Source organism: Chinchilla lanigera, unplaced genomic scaffold, assembly GCF_000276665.1.
Source record: "Chinchilla lanigera isolate Chin_1 unplaced genomic scaffold, ChiLan1.0 scaffold00007, whole genome shotgun sequence".
Taxonomy (NCBI): domain Eukaryota; kingdom Metazoa; phylum Chordata; class Mammalia; order Rodentia; family Chinchillidae; genus Chinchilla; species Chinchilla lanigera.
Genome location: NW_004955408.1, coordinates 7,630,499 through 7,650,121, shown reverse-complemented (window position 1 = coordinate 7,650,121; position 19,623 = coordinate 7,630,499). Strand labels below are relative to the sequence as shown.

The 19,623-nt window shown below is 38.7% G+C and overlaps 1 long non-coding RNA gene across 1 annotated transcript in view; it reads left to right on the top strand.

The window, feature by feature from the left end:
• LOC106147260 overlaps positions 1-7,564 on the top strand; it is an 8,986-nt gene extending 1,422 nt beyond the window's left edge. Inside the window, exons 3-4 of the long non-coding RNA XR_001232059.1 lie at positions 7,021-7,188; positions 7,473-7,564. This is a non-coding gene — a long non-coding RNA (uncharacterized LOC106147260). The remainder of the gene's footprint in view (positions 1-7,020; positions 7,189-7,472) is intronic.
• Positions 7,565-19,623: the final 12,059 nt, after the last annotated feature.

The window sequence follows — 19,623 nt, the reverse complement described above, 5'->3', positions numbered from 1 at the left end:
GTGAGACCCTGCCTCAAAATAGACAAACACAAAGCAAAACAAAACAAAGTATAATGCAGGGATTTACTCAGTGTTTCTAATGTTTGTTGTTGAATGAAAGTGATCTTATTCCCCAGAATGTGTAATTACAGATGTGGCTTTTGGCAACCTTCGAGTTGTTTAAAGGGAAGGATAGCCTGATTCCCTTATTTCATCAAAAGTTCCTAGTGTAAAAAACTGAAAAAAGTACATAAGATCCAAAATGTACAATAGATGTGGTGAAAGAGAAAGAAATTGTTCAAAAGGAAAGAACAACTGGGATGGGGGAAAGGAGAAAAGAAGGAAGGAAAAAAAGATATGTATGTATACACAAGACAGCTAAGGTAATCGCATACTAATTTCTATTAGTTCATTGAGAGAAACAGTGCTTATGCTGTTTGATCAATTTTGCATACCTATATCTGATAATCTGAGCAACTACTTTGAAGATAACATTATGCAATATAATAACCATTGTTAATTTCTTAGCATTTTGTTTTGAAATTCTCTATCACTTTTATTGTTTATTTATTTATTTATTTATTGGTACCAAGAATTGAACTCAGGACCTTATGCTTGCCAGGGAGGCACTTGTATAGCTGAAGTATATTCCTGGTCCTCTTTTTCTTTTTTTTATTCTCTTTAAAATAAAATAAAATTTCCTTTTTCCCTGTTAAACTCTTTGCTATAACCAAAATCCTGCTTGACATACTTTTTGTGTTTGTTTGTTTTGTTTGCCTTTTTTTTTTTTCTGGTACCAGGGATCGAACTCATGACCTTGTGCTTGCCAGGCAAGTGCTGTGATGTTGAACTAAACCCCCAGCCCCTTGACATACTTTTTTACCCTGTTCTTTTTGTTGATCATTAATGAAGATCACCGATCACATATCACAGTTGGGAGAACCTTACAGATTATCTTGGTCAGTGACTTGTTTGCTGTTTATTTAAAGAAGCTGTCTCCTTAATTTAAACAGAAACTTAAGCAAAACACAAACTCATAAAAAAGCAATGAAAACAAAAACCTGCTTATCTAATTAAGGTGGAGACGACAAGCCCAGAGTCCTGGTCACTTAACATCTCAGGACTAGTTTCCAGAAACAAGTACGGACCTTCAGACACTGCTGTTTAATGGTATAGCTTTAGGTTGAGGCTCCTTGATATTGATTTAGATTTTTATATTATAATTTGGGGAATGAAATAAAAAAAAATAGAAGATGCATAGCTGTATCTTACTTGGGGAATCTATCTGAAGAAATATTTATTAAACATTTATCTGGGAGTTTGGCTAATAACAAAATGTGACACAGCTCTTAATATAGATAACACCAGAAACTGCATTTTAATAGTCTCATGGCTTATATGTGTTTATGCGCTTATAGTGTTCACGTTTTCCACGTGTCTGTGTCCATATCTGAGAAGCCATAGAATAAACGCTTAATTTTAAAGTCTCAGTTTCCATAGTGAACCTGAGAGTCGAATTCAAGCTGAGATCAAAGCCGGATGAGGCCCTCGCACACAGCCAGAGCCTCCTGTGAAGGTGTGTGGCAGCCCTATTTGTGCACCTTGAGTTCCTGGAACACTTACTTTCCTCAAACGCGGAAGGAAATGTCAGTCTCTTAGACAAGCTTTTTCTCTCACTCTTGCTGAGAAATCATTTATATTTCATGCACTGTGGCATTCACTGGCATAAAAAAGATCAGAAAGGAAAAGGTGGTCTCATTGTCCGGGTGCCCTTCACAGGGTGGTCTCGCGGCGGGTTAGCTATAATTAGAGTTGATTACCCATACGTATGGGACTTCGACTCATTGATAGCCACTCAAGCTTGGTTGCTGCCCACAGCATTATGATGTCATTCCCATATAGACAGAACACTCACATGCTGCTACGAGGTGAAAAAGCATACCGAAGAAAACAAGTGGAAAATGTGTTAATATTTGATGTTTCTAAATTATATAATATGAACTCTAGTTGCTACTGGAATTTGGAAATGGCATTAATTTCCATTTATTGGAATGCTAGGTAGATTCAGTGGAGTGAAAAATTCCAAAAACAGGTTGAAAAAGAAGTCAAATTTGACTTGGCCATTTCAGTGGAGGTCAAAGGAAGTAGGACTCATTTCAGACCATTGGTGTGCCGTGAGTAAAGATAGGAAAGATGGAATAAACATATTTTCACAGTAACTAAAATGAATTGAACACCTAAACATGGTGGAAGTTGTATTTATTAATTGATGATGATGTTTACAATGATGTCACGATGAGGAACTGATATTATCTTTGTTTACAAATTACAAGCCAGCTGGGCCTGATGATGCATGCCTGTAATCCCAGCACTCAGGAGGCTGAAGCAGGAGGGGCAGTGTGAGTTCTAGGCCAGCCTGGGCTATCTCTTGAGTCCAGGCCAGCCCAAACTACACAGCAAGACCCTGTCTCCAAAAAAAAAAAAAAAAAAGCAATAAATGATGAACCAAAAGAGGTAAAGTAACTTGTATAAGTCTACACAATGAATTATGGAGCTAAGATTTAAACCTGCATTTCTAGGATGCCAAAGTCAACAGTATTTTACAGTGCTCCCTACTGTACTTTGATACATACAGAAAGTAATGGGAAGAATATTATAGTCTGGGTGGGGTCCATGTTGGAGAAAGAGTAACAGCAGCTTGCAGCTTGGGTAGGGAAGGTGGAGTCAGCACAGGATGTAGTTAGCAACTTGGGTACTTTTTCCCCAAGAAATGTTTGACAGTATCTGGAGAGAGGGCTGCTTTGGTATTTAGTGGAGAAGACCAGGGAAGTTTCTAATCACCCCCACTAGTACACGGGCACGGCCCTCACAGCAGAGAATTAATTGACCCTAAATACTGATAGTGCTAGGAAACACTCCTCTCCTCCTTCCCCAAAGTAGATTCATTCTTCCACAACTGATCCATTGTTCCCTTAAAAATCTTTTTCCTCCTCCTGTTTGTCTCTAGACCTACCTTCTGCACTCCACCTGCTTCCCTCCCCTCCTCCCTGGGTGAGAGCAATGACCTCGGGAAGGCCTGCATGCTTATCCCTAGAATATGCACGAAGAAGTTCTCCATGGAAGGGATGGACAGTTCTGACAAAAAGTAAACCTGATCGAGGTCCTCAATGCACCAAGCTCTCAAAGGCTTTTCAGTACCCGAACTAGAGGCTTTGTGTGATCTTCTGTGCTGCGGATCTTTTCCTCCTGTCCTCCTCTCTGTACTTCAGGTTCTTGGAAGGGCTCCTCCTCCTGTCCTCTGGCTGTGGGAACATTTACTCCTTCGTCCAAAAATTTAGTGCTTGTGCTCACCCCACATTCCTCATTCTTTTTATCTGGATAGTGACTCTTCATCTATCAGATTTCAGCCTTCCTCACCCACTCTACTTTCTCAGAAGAAACCACTGAGTTTTTCTCCTGTGGCATGCTTATACTTCTCATATATCTGATCATTGGATTAATATCTGTCTTTCCTGCAGAACTGCAATGCTCATTAAGGTGAGGATTATTTCTCTGGGTTGGCATAATAGCCTTGTGTTTAGTGGTACCTCAGTAAAAATTTTTTGAATTAACCAATAGATGATCACAGTCCTGGGTACTGAGTAGGGCAAAACAGAGGTGCTGAATTCCCCACCCATGGTTGTGGCATGGGCAGGATTGAAAATATTCCAAGGACAAGAAATCTGGGAAAATAAAAAGTTAGGTGGGCACAAGATTTTGATAATTGATGATACAAACCTTTGTAGAACCACAATAAAAGCTATAATTTCTTGAGTGCAGCCTTTTGCCCCTCAGCACGGTCAATATGACTTGTTAAAATACAGACTGTTGGATGACAAGGAGCGTTCCATCCATGTAGATTATAGGCAGCATCAGACAATTATTTATACCTGAAGTTAAAATCACTGCTTTCCTTTCAACCTGAGAAGATGCAGACAAGGTACAGAACATTCTCCTCAGAGCAGCAAACCACTCAAATGCCACTCGGCTAGGAGAACAAGCACTTCCCACATCTTCTCTGTGAGAATGTCACATCCATCTTTCTTAAGAAGCCGCTATTAATTCCTGGGCTTTTTTCTGAAGGAGGTTCCCATTTCAAGACTAAATCTGCTACCATTTAACAAAGATAAATCAATAACAACCTTACCTCAAATTTACTGATGTCTGATGTACCCTAAGACCCTCTAAGTGGCGTGAAGGAAATTGATTTATGTATATATTTATTTGTTTACTCATGTATTGTAATTCAAACAGAGAGTCTTCTGCAGTTTGATTTTCTTCTTTGTATAACTGTCTATAATGATATTTAATATCAGCATTGTATTGAAAATTCAAGTCTCATTGCTAGGAACTTGATTAATTGAACTTTTGCTCTCAATGACAAATTACTTCAGGAAACACCTTCCCTGAAGGCAGTTTATGTTGTTTTATGAAAGACAACAAATAGCTCAATTCTCCATCACCCTCTGTTTAGGGAGGATGTTTATAACTTCATAATTATAAATTCAACCATATAGAATTTTTCACGTGGAATCAGGCCAGGGACCTCTGCTAAAGACATTTTACACCTGCAGTTAGCTCCCTGCCTGTATGTGTCTTCACTCTGCTCCAAACAGATTCTTCCTGCACGTTGGGATTGAAGACACAAATACGTATCAATTCCCAGCTCTTGTAGAATTTAAATTCTAACAACAATCAACAACCAAAACAAACAAGCAAACAAGACAGCCATGATGAAATAAGGGTAAAAATATGAAAACAGTAGAGTTGGAATAAGGAGAAGTGCTGTGACTAAGGAGGTCATAGAAAGATGTGAGTGAAGTGTGTTTTAGTCTGGGAGACTAGCAAAGGCAGCAAGCAGAGCTGGAGCCAGCTTCCGATATTTGGGAAAAGAGAAAGAGCCAGGGTGGGGAGAGCAGAGGGGGCCTCGGTGGGAGGGGCCTGGGGAGGGCAATGGAGGCCAGCAATGTGGTGAAGATCAATCCTCCTATGGCAGGGTGCTGAGAGCCAGTCTCAGGATTTCTAGAAATCTCTTACCGGGAGACCACTGGGAAGGTATTAAGCAGAAACTCGACGTAAACATTTTTAAACCGCAAATGCGATCAAAGTAATTTTATATTATTTGAATTCATTCTAAAGCTGGGTATGGTTGTGTATACCTGTAAACCCAGCACAGTGGGGAGCTAAAGCAAGAGGGTCATGAGCTTAAATCCAGACTAAGCAACTTAGTGAAACTCTGGCTCAAAAGGAAAAAATAAAAGAAGGGCCGGGATATGGCTCGGTGGGAAAGGTCTGGATTCAGTTTCCAGGACTCATCCCTAAGGCAGGATAGGATATTTGTGGAGGCTAAACTTTGCAGGATGGCATTATTGGGGAAAGGAGATCTTCCATAAACTACTGCTATGTTCCGGGCAGAGGTAGTGGTAATATGAAGAGGTTATTACAGTGGAAACAAAGAGACCAGGACGAAGTTGGTGTAACACAGGGCTGATCTGTTACACAACTGGTGGAAGGCAAACAGCTTCCCTACTTCTGTGTCCATGAACTGTACCTCCTAGAACAAAACCCTATTGTCCATGAGGAAGCCCATTCCCTTTAGAATCAAACAACAGTACAGTACTCTCTAGTTTTGCAAAGAACTGAAGTAATTATCCAGCTACTTACTTAGGATTTTATATTTATCCCTAGTAAATTTCTACTTTAAAATTTTTCAGTTCTGCAAAATAGTAAAAACTTTTAGCATCCTAAAATGATCATACACAACTTTACTGCTTCTCCCAGCTTTGCATCATCTGCAAATTTTATTCAAATGCAATCAATGTCCTCATCCAACTCAGATGTAAAAAATATTTATTGAAGTTCAGTTTAGTACAAGCAGTGACAGGATAGTACAAATGCCCTTCTGTTTGACATCACTGCACCATTGCAAACTGTAAATAATAAATTACAGTAGTTAAAAATAGACCTAAATGTACCATCATTGGTCTTTCCAGATTATGGGCATTTTAAGCACTGCATCTGGTTTATAGGAGACAGATATTTGGTCATTTAGTCTTTAATGCTACCCACTTTAGTCCGTTTAAAAAACTCCCTTGCAATTTTAAGAAACAAAATCAAAATTCTTTATTTTCCTTCTAGCTTTTAGTTTAGGACCAAAAGGGAGTAAAAGTGTGATAAATAAAGAAGTTAAAATAATGAATAACTGATCATTTTTTGTTATTTTGTGGAAATTTTATGTGTCTCTTCTTTTGTCTACTAAGAAGCTGAAAAACTATATTATTTAGAGTTTTTAAATTCAATTATAGGGGCTGGGGATTTAGCTCAGCGGCAAAAGCGCCTGCCTGGCAAGCGCAAAGTCGTGAGTTTGGTTCCCGGTACCGGAGAAAAACCAAAAAAAAAAAAAATTCAATTCTATATGTCTAAGAATTAGTTTTCTACTTTATAAGTATTTACCTAAAATGTATCTATAAAAGTTAAATAATGCACATGCATGATAAAAGCATGATTTTATTTTCTAGAAATAAAACTGATGAAATTTCATCTCACTGCAATTTTACAGACTGTGTATTCCCAACCTCTTTTTGGTATCTCTAAAGATTGCCCTTGACAGTCTTGCTTCCCAATTGTGTAGAATAAAAGGCGAAGTGGCTTTCCAAATGGCCACTTTGTAAGTGTTTGCCAGTGTGTAAGAAGTGTTTACAAATGTGTGCACGTGTGCACACCTACCACGTGTTTGTAAGAAGCTTCACATCTGAATTATTTCAGAATGTTATTCCCTGTGGAGTAACTGCTGATTCATGTAAGAAGTTTAGAGTTGGCACTCCAAAACCAGCTTAGTGCTGTCAATGTATAATTCTTAAAACCCTGGCTTGTTGGAATGTTGAAACAATACAAGACAAGGGCGGCCTTAAAGTGTGCATTAAAATGTACTCATAATGAATGACAGTGCTTGAAACATTGGCGTAAAGTGATGAAGTTCCCCTGCGTCTCCACTTTAAACAGCTCTGGGGTAGCAGTATGGTTCACAGCTCCAAAGAGTCAAGAAGTTATACAAGCCCAAGTTTCACCCCTCACTGTAACATCACTGAGAGTAACTCCGAGCTTTGAAACCCCAGGCTGTTTCCTGCTGAGAGGATTTGATAAGGTGATGCACGTAAGGCACTTCAACAGGTGAGTGGAATAGTCTGAGTGATTACTACACAAAGGCTGTTGCTTTTCTTAAGATGGTACTTTCTCCATTCCTCGCTGGCTGTGCTTTTGAAAATGCCCTCCCCACGCTGGCTTGCTGCTCTCAGAAGGAAGTGTTTGTTGAACTGGATGCCTCTGGAGCATCCTCTCTAACTTACTTCTGATTCCAGCCATAGCTACCAGAAACAGTACTGAGCAGACTTGGGCTCACTGTCTGCATTTAGAGTAAAAGGAAATTCTGAAGACTGCACCCCTGTCTCTTGCAGCCTGCCCTGGAGCAATTCTGACAGTGCTGAATCCCCAGCACCTGCTGGCCACTCACACATGTACAACGCAGAAGTACAGGGCTGATAAGCAGGTGAGGTCACTCATGACAGTGGGGCACACAAACAATGGATGGCTGCAAATGTTGTCCCTTGTACTTCTCAGGCAAATGATCCAAGAGCTGGTATAGGTTCCGACCCAAGATGCAACGATTCTGCTAGTGCCCGCTGGATAACTCTTCCTCCTAGTGGTTTTTCCTCTTTCCCTGTTCATCCCGTCAGTGAAAAAATTGTTTTCAGGTCTTTGTCTCAGGCATTGGCTTCAAAGATACCCAGAAAAATGTAACTATTTCCTCTTCCTCACCACTGAGTTCCTGAAAAGTACACTTGAAATATAAAACAAAGGGAAAATTTTACTTTTAGATGCTTTAAAACATCAAGTGGCAATGACTCAAATCAGTGCTTTCTATCCATTTCATATTATAACACATCAAATAGGAACATGTTTATACCCACGTTGAGGTTGTAAGGTGAAGCCAAGAGGCCCACGGCAACAAGTTCCCAGCCCAGGACTCAAGAATCAAGGTGGCAGTGCATCTCTTTGATTGGAGGCTTTGAGTCAAGAAGCAACCGTTGAAAATGAGGACAGCCTGCCATTACAGTGTAGGAGGGTGTGAGTGTATCGGAGCTCACTGACTGGAACGTGTGATCATTTGATCTTAACCTAGCTGACATCTATTTTCATGATAACAAATATGTTAAAATACCTCGTGGTAATGTGCTTCATAAATTGGATGGAGAAAAGCCAGAGATGGTGAGATTAATTAGAAGACTATTGGAACTCAGGTAAAGGGAATATCACGAAGGATTAAGATGAAGAAGTTTCAGTGACTCGTCTGATTCAACATGTCTCATAATATATTCAATTTAAATTCCTGATAAACGTTTGTTTGGAATGTGAGGAAGTAGAGATGGTGTTAAAGAATGGATTCTCCACTAAAATAATAACGGGGATGATAAGAAAATAGTTACAATGAAATAGTGCTATTGTTTTCTGTCATTGGTCTTTTGGTGTTCTTTATGATAAATTGAATTCTAGAAGTGAAATTGAGAGTATTTAAATATATTACTACTCACAATGTTTAACATATTAGTGAGTGGAAATAAACAGTCTTTTATGCTGTTGGTAGGAGTGGAAACTGGTGTGATTGTCTGTAAAACAATTTAATGTATTTTTTTGCTCCAGAAATTCCACATCTAGAAGTTGGTATTCAATTTGCTCTGGCTACCATAACAAAGTACCAAAGATTTGATAGCTTAAATAGTAAAACTTATTTTTGTACAATTCTGGAGGCTAGAAGCTCAATGTCAAGGTGTCAGTAAGGTTGGTCTCTTCTGAGATCTTTCTACTTGGTTTGTGTAGGGCCACCTTATCCCTGTCTTTATACGGTCTTCCTTCTGTGTTTAACTTCCATTCCATTTTCTTAAAAAGACAGCAGTCATATTGTATTAGAGTGCACTCTAATGGCCTCATAATAACCACATTACTTCTGTAATGGTTTTATCCCTGAATATAGTCATCACATTCTTAAGGTTATGGCTTCAACACTTAAATGCTTAGGGTTAAGGCTTTAACACATACCTTTTAAGGAATATAGAATTTAGCTCACCACAGACTATTAAATGCTACCGAATGCTTATTGCAATACTGTTTATAATTGCAAAACAAAAAAAACCTAAAATTTCAGCAATAGGTGTTTGGTTGAAGGAATCACTTTATGTTCCTACTGTGGAAAAAGAGACAATATTTAAAAGAATCAAGTAAGACAACTACATGCCACCATGGGACTATCTCTAAACATACTCCCAGACAGGAAAGGAGTAACTTGCTGAGTAGTACGTAACACTGAATACAGTCTTTGCAAGTAACATATGTTTATATTAACATAGATAGGTGTGAGAACTGCAGGAGGGAATACTATTCATTAAAATGTTAATGGTATTACCTGTGGGAAGCGAGGTACAGTGGAGATGCAGGGGTGGAGTGGAGGTTGTGGCTTTCTTGCTTTGATCTCTAATCTTTGAATAGTGGAATAAAATAAATATTTACCATTTACCATGTACTTAAAACTCTTCTAAATATTCCACAGATATCAATTCATGATTCCTACAGTATCTTTGCACTGTATATTATTATCCTCAAGTTACAGATGAGCACAAGGAGGCACAGAAAGGGAAATCTACCTGCCAGATCCTAGCACCTGTACACTGGCAAGGCTATGAGTGGGTCCCAGGAGTCTGGATTCATCACCTGAATCCTTACCTACTGTTACACTGCCTGTTAATGCTAATGTGCTACTTGTTCAAAAAGGGTGTAAAAATTAATAAAATCATTTATCATTAGGTCGTTTCTAATTTAGACTTCTGACTCAAACAATCTGCCCTTTGTTCTCTTAGACTGAAGGATAGGAAGGGCTGTATACTTTTATTTTCCCTCTAGATGTCAGTGTGATTTACTAGAAAGAGTTGGTCGAAGTGTCTAGCCAGGAAACCAGCCTCTAAGCTCAATTCCACCATCACTAGGAGCTGCACCCCCTAAGTATCTCCAGGCCTCTTTTATGTGGTCAGTGAGGTAACAGCAGCTGCCTGATCCATCCTTCCATTATCATGGTGAGAAGGAAATGGTGTCTTGGTCCCGAAGCTCACTCAAGGAAGCCTGCCTATGAATCTTAGTCGTCATCGTTGGTGAGCACTCCTCACGGATAGGCCAATTTCTGTGAATACATTGGAAGAAAATGCACATTTGCACACCATGATAACATGCAGAGATTCTGGAGCTGAAAACAATCCTATGAAACAACTTGATGAATGCCTTCCATTTGGAAATGAGAGGTGAGATCATCGCAAAGTGAAGGGCCTGCGGGAACTCTTCCAGGCTTTGTCACCTTGCTCACATGCCCACTTATTCACTTCTCCTGTAGTGTATGGCATAAGGTAGAGGGAGGTACCAAAAACATCTACACAGTAAGTGTGGATGGTAAATAAATCAGAAATATTGTTCTTGCTCTGAAAATGTTTCTCAAAAATAAAAAAAAAGATATAATGGGGAGGTAAACACAACTAAGAGCTAAATAATTAGTTTGATAAGGACTCTGCATCTTGTCAAGATGAAGAATGAGAAGGGCAGATTAAAATAATAAGGTCGTGTGATTAAAACCATTGGATCTAGGAGGATTGCTAGAAATCATATAGTGGTTCACAGTGTTTTACAGAGTCCTGGGGGCTGTAGACTCTCACACAGTCAGGGAGTGGTCTCGAGATAGCACATCCTGCTCAATTAGATGAGCTATGCAGTTGTTCTTTTAAATATTGGACTTCCTGAAGGTATTTTCTGAGGAAAGTTTCTGTGCTTAAATGCAGCTTGAAATTTACTCACTGACAGCTCAAATTCCTTTTGTTGATGGATGAATTGTGCCACTTAGCTTTCCCTTACTATGATTCAATCCCTGAGGTCACCAGCTTTGAGAGAGGAGAGGTTCGCTTCTGCTGGTTTCAGACAGGGTCAGTTGACCTGCGGCACAAACCTGTGGTGGGTAGCGCAGCACATCATGGCTGAAGTGTGTGGCAAGAGGAGGCCAGTGCACCTCACAGTGGACAGGGAGTAAAGACAGAGGAAGCGCTGGGCTCGGTGGTGGAGGCAATTTCCTCCTCCTAGGGCTCACCCCTTAATGTTTCCACAGCCCCCTCCCTATAGTGCCACAGCTAGACACCAAATCATTGACATGCAAGCCATTGGGGACATTCCAGTTCTAAATGACAGAAGGAGGAGACTGAGGGTTGAAGGAAAATTTCTGCATTTAAGATTCTGTGGAGAGTTTAAACACCCGCTCCCCTGTACTGGAAGGGAATTGCGACATGTATGTGAAACAAAACTTACAGTAAAGGAAACTTTAAAACAATTCCAAGTCATAAGATAGAAAATGTGTTGTAGTTTTGTGAAATGGTGAAATAATAAGACAACACTGACCATAGAAACTTTTTTTTTTGTTGTGAGTCTTTTATTTTAATGATGTTATGTTTTGAATCAAATTTTAACCCAAATCTCTAATGGACAATGGTTTAAAGAGGTATTGAGTTGGTGCAAAGAAAAGGAGGATTTTGTTCATCAGAAAAGAGGTGAAATGGTTTCCTCAGGAAAAAGCAACGTATTTTGATCTATTTCTTCTTGTCTGATGAAGAGTACACCGTAATTACAGTAGAAACATGACATACAGTTCTACTTTGTCTTGCTCACTTTCACTTTAGAGAGAGATACTTCCCCTTGTCCTCTACAGCTATTAAGGAAATTGTAGAAAATGTTCTCTATAAATACTGTTACCTAAATTCTCTTGAAACTTTTATATCTTTTGTCCTTCTGGACTAAAATCCTTGTGTATTTCGGGCTTCTTAATGAAGATTAAAATGTTTATCTCCTCTACCTTTCAGTATTCTCCAAGTGTCAGTTAGGTAAAATGCTGGGCCAGAAAAAAAGTCAACAGATTGCTTTTGGAAAGTATTTTGCAATTTTATAGCACTACTTGCCAATGAAAATGACTGAGCAAATACCATGCCCCAGTGTAAATATAAACAGAGAATTGGTTTATCTTCTTTTAGGTCATTGTCCATATGGCTGTAAGAGTTCCCAGAGGGCTCTCTAAGCATTGGAATGGGAAATGGTTCAAAATTGCTTGTCATGTCCTTCTAACACAATAAACCAATATGTCAAAGATTATGAGTGATCTGTTAGTGTCTAATGTGGAGAGGATACTTCTCTGGGTATGTATGGTCCTGGTTTTCTAGTATCCCTAAGCCACATTAAATTCATTTGAGAATTGTATCATGATTGTACATATTCTGCCGCAAGAAAAAAGAAAACTCCATTTCAATAGCTTGAAAAATAGGAGTTTAATTATTTCATTCTGGAAGAAGTCAGTATATAGAAGCTCAGTGATTCTCTATGCTTGTATGTGTAGCCACTTGGTCACAAATCAGCTGCTGTACCTGCAGACCTGGGTTCATCTTCCAGGCAAAAAGCAGAAATAAAATGTATGTCGCTGATGAGAACTTTTGTTTTTGTTTTTGGTCGAGAAAGAAATACTCTTAAACAGATGTCTAATGTACATGTACCAACTACCCTCAATGAATGTAATCATTTTATATTGTAAGCATAAACTAAAAAAATTAAAAAATAAAAATGGGGCAAGTACATGTAGAGATAGAGAGAGGGAGGAAATGGAAAGGAATAAAAAGCATCAGCATGTGTTCAGAACATATACTTACTCCCTAAGATAATATATTGCAAACATGTACTAATAACACCTTAAAAAAGAAATGCTTGTTTATTCTAAGGTCTAAAGCATACTTTTCTAACCTCTTTGTCTATTCCTGTATAACGAGATCATTTGTATGTGCCAGAGAGTGTAGGAAACCAAGAGTTTTGGTTTTATAACTTTTGTAGTATCGGAAGGCAGAAGAAAAGTGGGTTGTAGATAAATGTGAAATAGAAAATTGAGAGTTCATTTTATATAAATCTCAACTTGAAAACCAAAACAGCACAAACTTTCATGCACAGAGTCCATGGGAAATTAGCCTAAGACGTTGGATGGTCCTCAGGAGGAATGGAGGCTCCCTTGCCCATTAACTTAGACCTATAGAATCTAAACTCAAAATACCAGGGGACACTGTGTGGAAACAGGATTTCTGGAGGCAAAACCAACCAGCAAAGCAGGAGATGTGAAAAGAAAGGCTATACGCTGGTGATTTACATTTTTAGTTCTTGGATCCAGCCGTAACTGACTCCAGCCTATCCCTAAACCTCCCACTTATGTTAGCCAATAATTTCCCATTCTTTTTACTTTTGCCTGAGTCAGTTGAAGTTCAAGTTGTTCCTCCAGGTGCCACTGATAATCTGAAAACTAGGCCACCTACAGGGGATTTTCTCTCTGAACATAGATTGTGTTCTTGCTCAGAGAAACTCATTTCTACTGATGAAAGTCTGAGCACAAGAGTATATGACTGTGAAGATATATTTTAATTTTTTACATCACTTTACACATGTGACAAATATTTGTTGATAGGTAGGTATGAGGTTATTCTATATTAATGTCTACTGGCAAGTGGAATAGAGTTTCCAGATTCTGTATTCTTGTTCTGGTTTTATCTTTTCCCTTGTGACCCTGTTCAAGTTGCTTGAACTGTCAGAGCCTTAGCAATTTCATATCTAAAATTGGGCTCATAACATCTGATATATCAAACTATCAGTTGAGTCTGAAGTGAGACAGTGTGTGTCATGGTCCTATGTAAACAGATAGCACCACATTGCCTAGAACAGTGCTCAACAAACCATACCCTATGGGACAGACCTGAACAGTCCGTTGTTTTTGTGCACAAAATTTTATTGGCATAAAATCATGTTCAATAGCTTAAGTATTGTTCACCTCTGCTTCTAGGCTAAATTCACAAATTTCAACAGGAAATGTATGTTCTCCAAGGTCTAAGTACAGTATGGATATTTATAGGAAAACTTTGCTGACCTTCCAATAGGAATTAGGACATTTCTTAATAACACAGAGGTGCAAACCTCTCATACCTAATTAGCGTCCCTTGAGAGATTAGTGAATATTCACTTATTTCGTCTTTCTTTCTTTTCACTTCTCTCAAGTGTGGTTTTAATAGTGTCAACACTGAAAAACTGAGTAGCTTTGAAAAATGGAAATGGGGAATAATTAAATTTTTTTCTTTTTAAATATGCAATGCACACAGCTGGTGAGCCAAAATTTGATTATTATACTACTGGAACAAAGGCATCATGGACATCTAGATTAGTGCTTTAAAACACATGCAAAAAATGTCTCAAAATAGAATCCAAAGAATGATTCTGTATCATCAGCTGGCGTTTGTCACATCAGCAGTTTCCATGAGGTTGGACAAGCTTGAGCCATTGCTGGAGAAGTCTTTTCCTCAGGACTTTATGGAGGGAAGGTGAGGACCACAGTATTTACCCTGTAGAATGAATGGATCACTTAGACCAACTCCACATCAAGTGTTCACTCACTGATATAAAAATTATTTACTAAGTGTCTACAATCGGCTTGACACCTTTCCAAGCAGAGGAGTTAAGACTTTGGACAAGACAGAATGATTGCTCATGACTCCTGACCTCACAGGACTTAAATCCTACTGGCAAAGGCAGCTTCCACTTAATTTCCACTTGACTCTGAAGTGCGCTTGTGTAGCATTTGCTTAAACTCAGCTAACACTGAGCAGTACATTTCTTGCATACATACAATCATTAGAGAAGCTGTTGTTATTGATATTATTGTAATTAATCTGAGATAAATTTACTTGTAGCATCTTTCTGCGTGTCCTGGTAGTCTACACAGTGTTTCAGCTCATATATGCAATTTTTCCACTTTTCAGCACTTCAGAATAAGGAAATCCTCATGGTTCATTCTCTTCTCCCACTCCAAAATGCCATAATTGTTCTGACTATAGGTTTTAAAACTTTAACTGATAGTTTACGAAGTATTAACCCATGTTATTTTCATTCTAAATTATGCTAAGCATGCATAAAAGTTGAAGTTTGCAGTAGAGGACAGGTGGCACTGACATTGACTTCTGTCACCTCTAAGTATGATAGGAATAATAGATTATAATTGCTTATTGGGGTATTCCTTATTATAAGAAACTAATTATTCATATTAACCCTGAAAATAAGGGTCTGCTATTAGATTGGAAAATTGAGATGTGGAGTGTAAGAAGTTTAGGTTTCCAGAAATTTATAATTAATAAAATGTCAGTTAGAATATCTTTTTACTACTTTTAGATTTACCTTGAAAGTGTTTTGGTTTGCTTTATAGATGACCTTCTGAGCCAGCACATGAATTTATGGTAGGTAACATTATCTTGCAAAAATAAAAGATATAAGCTCTCAATACTTCAAGTATATACTGAATTCCTTCTAACCCTTCTGACTCTACCTCATTTAAAATGACTTATTGATTTTTAAAACTGCCTGCATCTTTAGAAACTGTACCACTGCTTTCAAGGACTGATCAAATAATTCCTTTATTCTTACAGTGTCAGCCAGGACTTCTTCCTTCTTTGTTTAATGTTTACCTGCAAAGGTAAGAACAGAATTATTGGTTTCAGTCATTTTTCAAAAAGCACTGATGTTGAAAAGCTTTGACCTGACATGATTACCTTCACAGTCTGGATGGTGAGGGTGAGGTGCTACAACCATCGCCCCCTCATCTCGATCATCAGTCTCAGTCTGAATAAAGTCCTTGAGCCTGTCCACAGCTTTCTCCCTAAACAAAAGCCTTGTGGAGAAGAGTTCCTCTATGAAATCCTAACACAAAACTCAAGGATTTGAAATAACATTGACCAGCCCACACATCAGCATTTTGGAGAAGACTTTTTAGACGCTACGCTTGCAGTCTGCTGTGACAGTTCAAACTCTTGGAGATGGGGGGAACTAAAAAATTGTTTATGCTCATGTCTGATACCTGCTCTACAAAGACACATGATTCTGGGAGCTGAAGGACTTGGGTTTCTCCATTGCTGTGCAGGACTATGTAGCTTACCATGTTATTTCTCTAGCCTGGTGGTTTCACGGTGGCAGACTCCTTACCTGCTGTCACATACCTGTCCTCCTGCCAAGCTATATGTCTAAGAGAATAAAAGCAGTAGAGCCTCTAAAGCCTTTCAGTACTTGCCTCAGAAATGACTTCCTTCATAGTCACAAGGACTCCTAGTTGCGAGGGGAAGGAATATGCTTTTTCTTGATGGAAGAATATTAAGGTTACACTGCAAGAAATACATGTTGGATGCTAGATATTAAGTGTGGACACCTCTGGAAGCACAGTGTGTTATAGATAAACACAGGAACACTACCCCAGCCCTTGCTGTTGAGAATATTGTACATTTTGAAAACTTACTCACATGAAACTGTAGACTGGAGCATTTTAAGTGTCACTTCTGGTATTAGTCAGCTTTCTGATGCTGGGATAAAAATGCCTGATCTAAACAATTTAAAGGAGGAAATTTTTTGTTTGACCTCCTAGTTTCAGAAATTTCAGTCCATATGCAGCTGGCTCCAAGGCAGAAGAATCATATTAGAAGGGCATAGTATGAAGGGAGGCAGAGAGAGTCAAAGGACAGCAGGGCAAGAAATCACCCTTCTAACTCATGCTTCCATGACCCACTTCTTCCAGCTGGCTCCTACCTCCTAACAGTGCATTGAGCTATAAACTCACTGATGGACACTCACGAAGCAGTCCCCTTCTGTAAGCCTCATCTATGAACATATGAGACTTTGTGGGGGGTTGATCCAAACCATGACACTTCTCATAATCATTTTCTTTCTCTAGACTGATAGGTTTCTCAAATGGGGGAAACTGCCTTCGTCCAGCTCTACTCAACTCTCAGCGTTCTGTAAATTTCTCCACACTTCTATTTTCATCTCTCTGTGGCATCCCTGAACTGCAGTCTCTACTGAGAGTCCACCCCAGTCCACAACTCCCATCTTCTCATAAGTGCCACATTTCTTTATTCTGCATACCCGCCCTATACTCACTCGAAGTTTGGAGTTCTCTCAGTCACCACCATGCTACTCCCGCTCAGGCTCCCATCATTCCCCTCCACTAATCATATTGTTAAGCTCTAGGGTTGTGATCAGCACATTAGACCTCCTTCCCTCTACCTGGCATTTCTATTCTCAGCCCTTCAGGAGGGGTGAGGGAGGGCACATAAAGTTCCCACTAGGAGTATGGCCATCATTTGCATTTTTTTGCAATTTCTTCCTTCCATGTATCTATAAATATAAACAGATTCTGTTTTGATTTCCAAAGTTTTACCATTGTCATCTCCTAATAGTTGCATAAAATTTCATTTAACTGATGATGGGTATTTAATTTGCTTTCAGCATAGCACACCTATAAACAATATTTCAGTAAATGCTTTTGTATGTAACTCTTTGTGTGCATGCTTATTTTGGGTTCTGTTCCTGAGAAACAAACCCTTTGAAATGTTTTATTCAGATGATTTGTTGCTCGTGCTCTGGAGCATAACACCTGCTAAGGGAAGAAGAACATGATGTGTTCAAACAGAGGCTTCAACCAATCCCACTGAAACCTGTGAAACTGGGATAGACAGGATTTTTGTTCTAACCTCTGTGCTTATTAATTACTGAGCATGAAATACCCCAGGAGGGAGACTATTAGCTGGGAGGTGCATTTGCCTTTAGCTGAGGGTAATTCACTAACAGGCAATATTGCTGACCTCTATAACAATGGAGTCTTGAAGGAGGGATGTGAGCAAAGGAATACAATATTTATTACAATGTCTTACTATTTGCAGGATAAAATAATTACTGCAGGTGAATTTCCTGTGTTCACTAACAAATGCATTTTAAAGAATCTTTGGTCAAAGATATAATCGGATGACTTGAATTATTTTTAGTGTATTGAGACTTATGGTCAAAAACAGTCTGCCTTGGTAAATAAATGTGTATACTTGAAAAGAATCATACTTGTATGATGTGGCGGAGTGTTGTAGAAATGTCCATTAGGTCAAACTGTCTGAGAGTGTTGCTCAAGAAGTTTACATCCTACCTGAGTTTTCTGCTTTGTTGATCTACCAGATATTTGAAGAGGAGTACAATTATGAATTGCCTATTTGACTTCCAATTCTCAGGGTTTTTTTCCTTCATGAATATTGAAGTTCTATGCCTGATATGTAACTTTCAGGATCATTATAAATCCTTGATCAATTGACATGTTTATCACCTTAAAGTGATGTGTTCTACTTTTATAAGTATTCTATGCTTGGAAATTCACTTTGACAGTAGTATAGTCACTCTTTCTTTTGAATAGGTTTAGGATGTTACATATTTTCTAAAATTTTTATTTATAATCTAATGTGTCTTTTTATTTTAAGCATATTTCTTGTGGGCAGTCTGTATTTTGAATGCAAAATTTGACAATATCTGGTATTTAATAGAGTGCTTAGAACATTTCCCTTGAATCTTACTGTTACTCTGTTAGGTTTAAATCTATCCTCCTGTTATTTGTTTTCTGATTGTCCCATCTGCTCTTGCATTCCTTTTTCCTTCCTCTTTGTTCTTTTTTTTTCCATTTTATATCTCATGTCGAATTGAGGGCATATGATCTCATCTTCCTCACTGACTTATTAACTCTCACTTCCGACTTTATATTTTGCTTGTGTTTAGGTTTGTATTCCATGTCTCTAACTGATTAGTGTAGGAAGTGATCCACCAGGAAACACCAATCTTCTGGCTCCCATAGAAACCACATGTATGCAATTGTCCAAGAACTAACATAGACCAGAGCAGTCTCAAACAGTCCAGTGTAGAACTTATAGCAACAGAGAGGAGCAAAAGATGAAGAATCACTGCATGGAAAAAACTGGTAGAAAGATTGGTATACCTGAGGCATCTGGAAATAGCTGGAAAGAAGAGGGGAGGGTAGAGACTGTATCAGTTGTGTAGCAGGTATCACCACAATTCCTTGTGGCTTTCTCTACAAATGATCCTGGCAGTCTTGCCATGAGAACTTTAATGTCAACAGTATAATAATAGTAGAGGATGCCAGTAACCCACTTTCAACAATGAAGACGTCATCCAGATAGAAAATCAATATGAAAGCATTGGACTTGAATTGTACTTTAACCCAAATGAACCTAACATACGTATACAGAACACTGCATCAGGCAGCAGCAGAATACCCATTCTTCTCAGGCACATATGAAACATTTTCTGGGATGTATCAGAGGTTAAGCCCAAAATCAAGTCTTACCAAAATTAAGAAGTTTGCAATAACATAAGTATTTCTTCTGCAAGTAATGGTCTAAAATTAGAAATCACCGAACAAGGAAAAACAGGAAAACTCACAAATGCGGAAATTAAGCACATTTCTGGGCAGTTAATGGGCCAAAGAAGAAATCACAAAGGGAATTAACTTTCAAATTTTGAGATTTACTACTATAGTGGATTGATAACTGGTGGTCAATTTATAACCCCCAGCTGAACTGAGTGAGTGTGGTGCTGGGTGCGGGAGGCCCACCTGAGGACTGTTGCCAGAAGCACAAAGGCAGA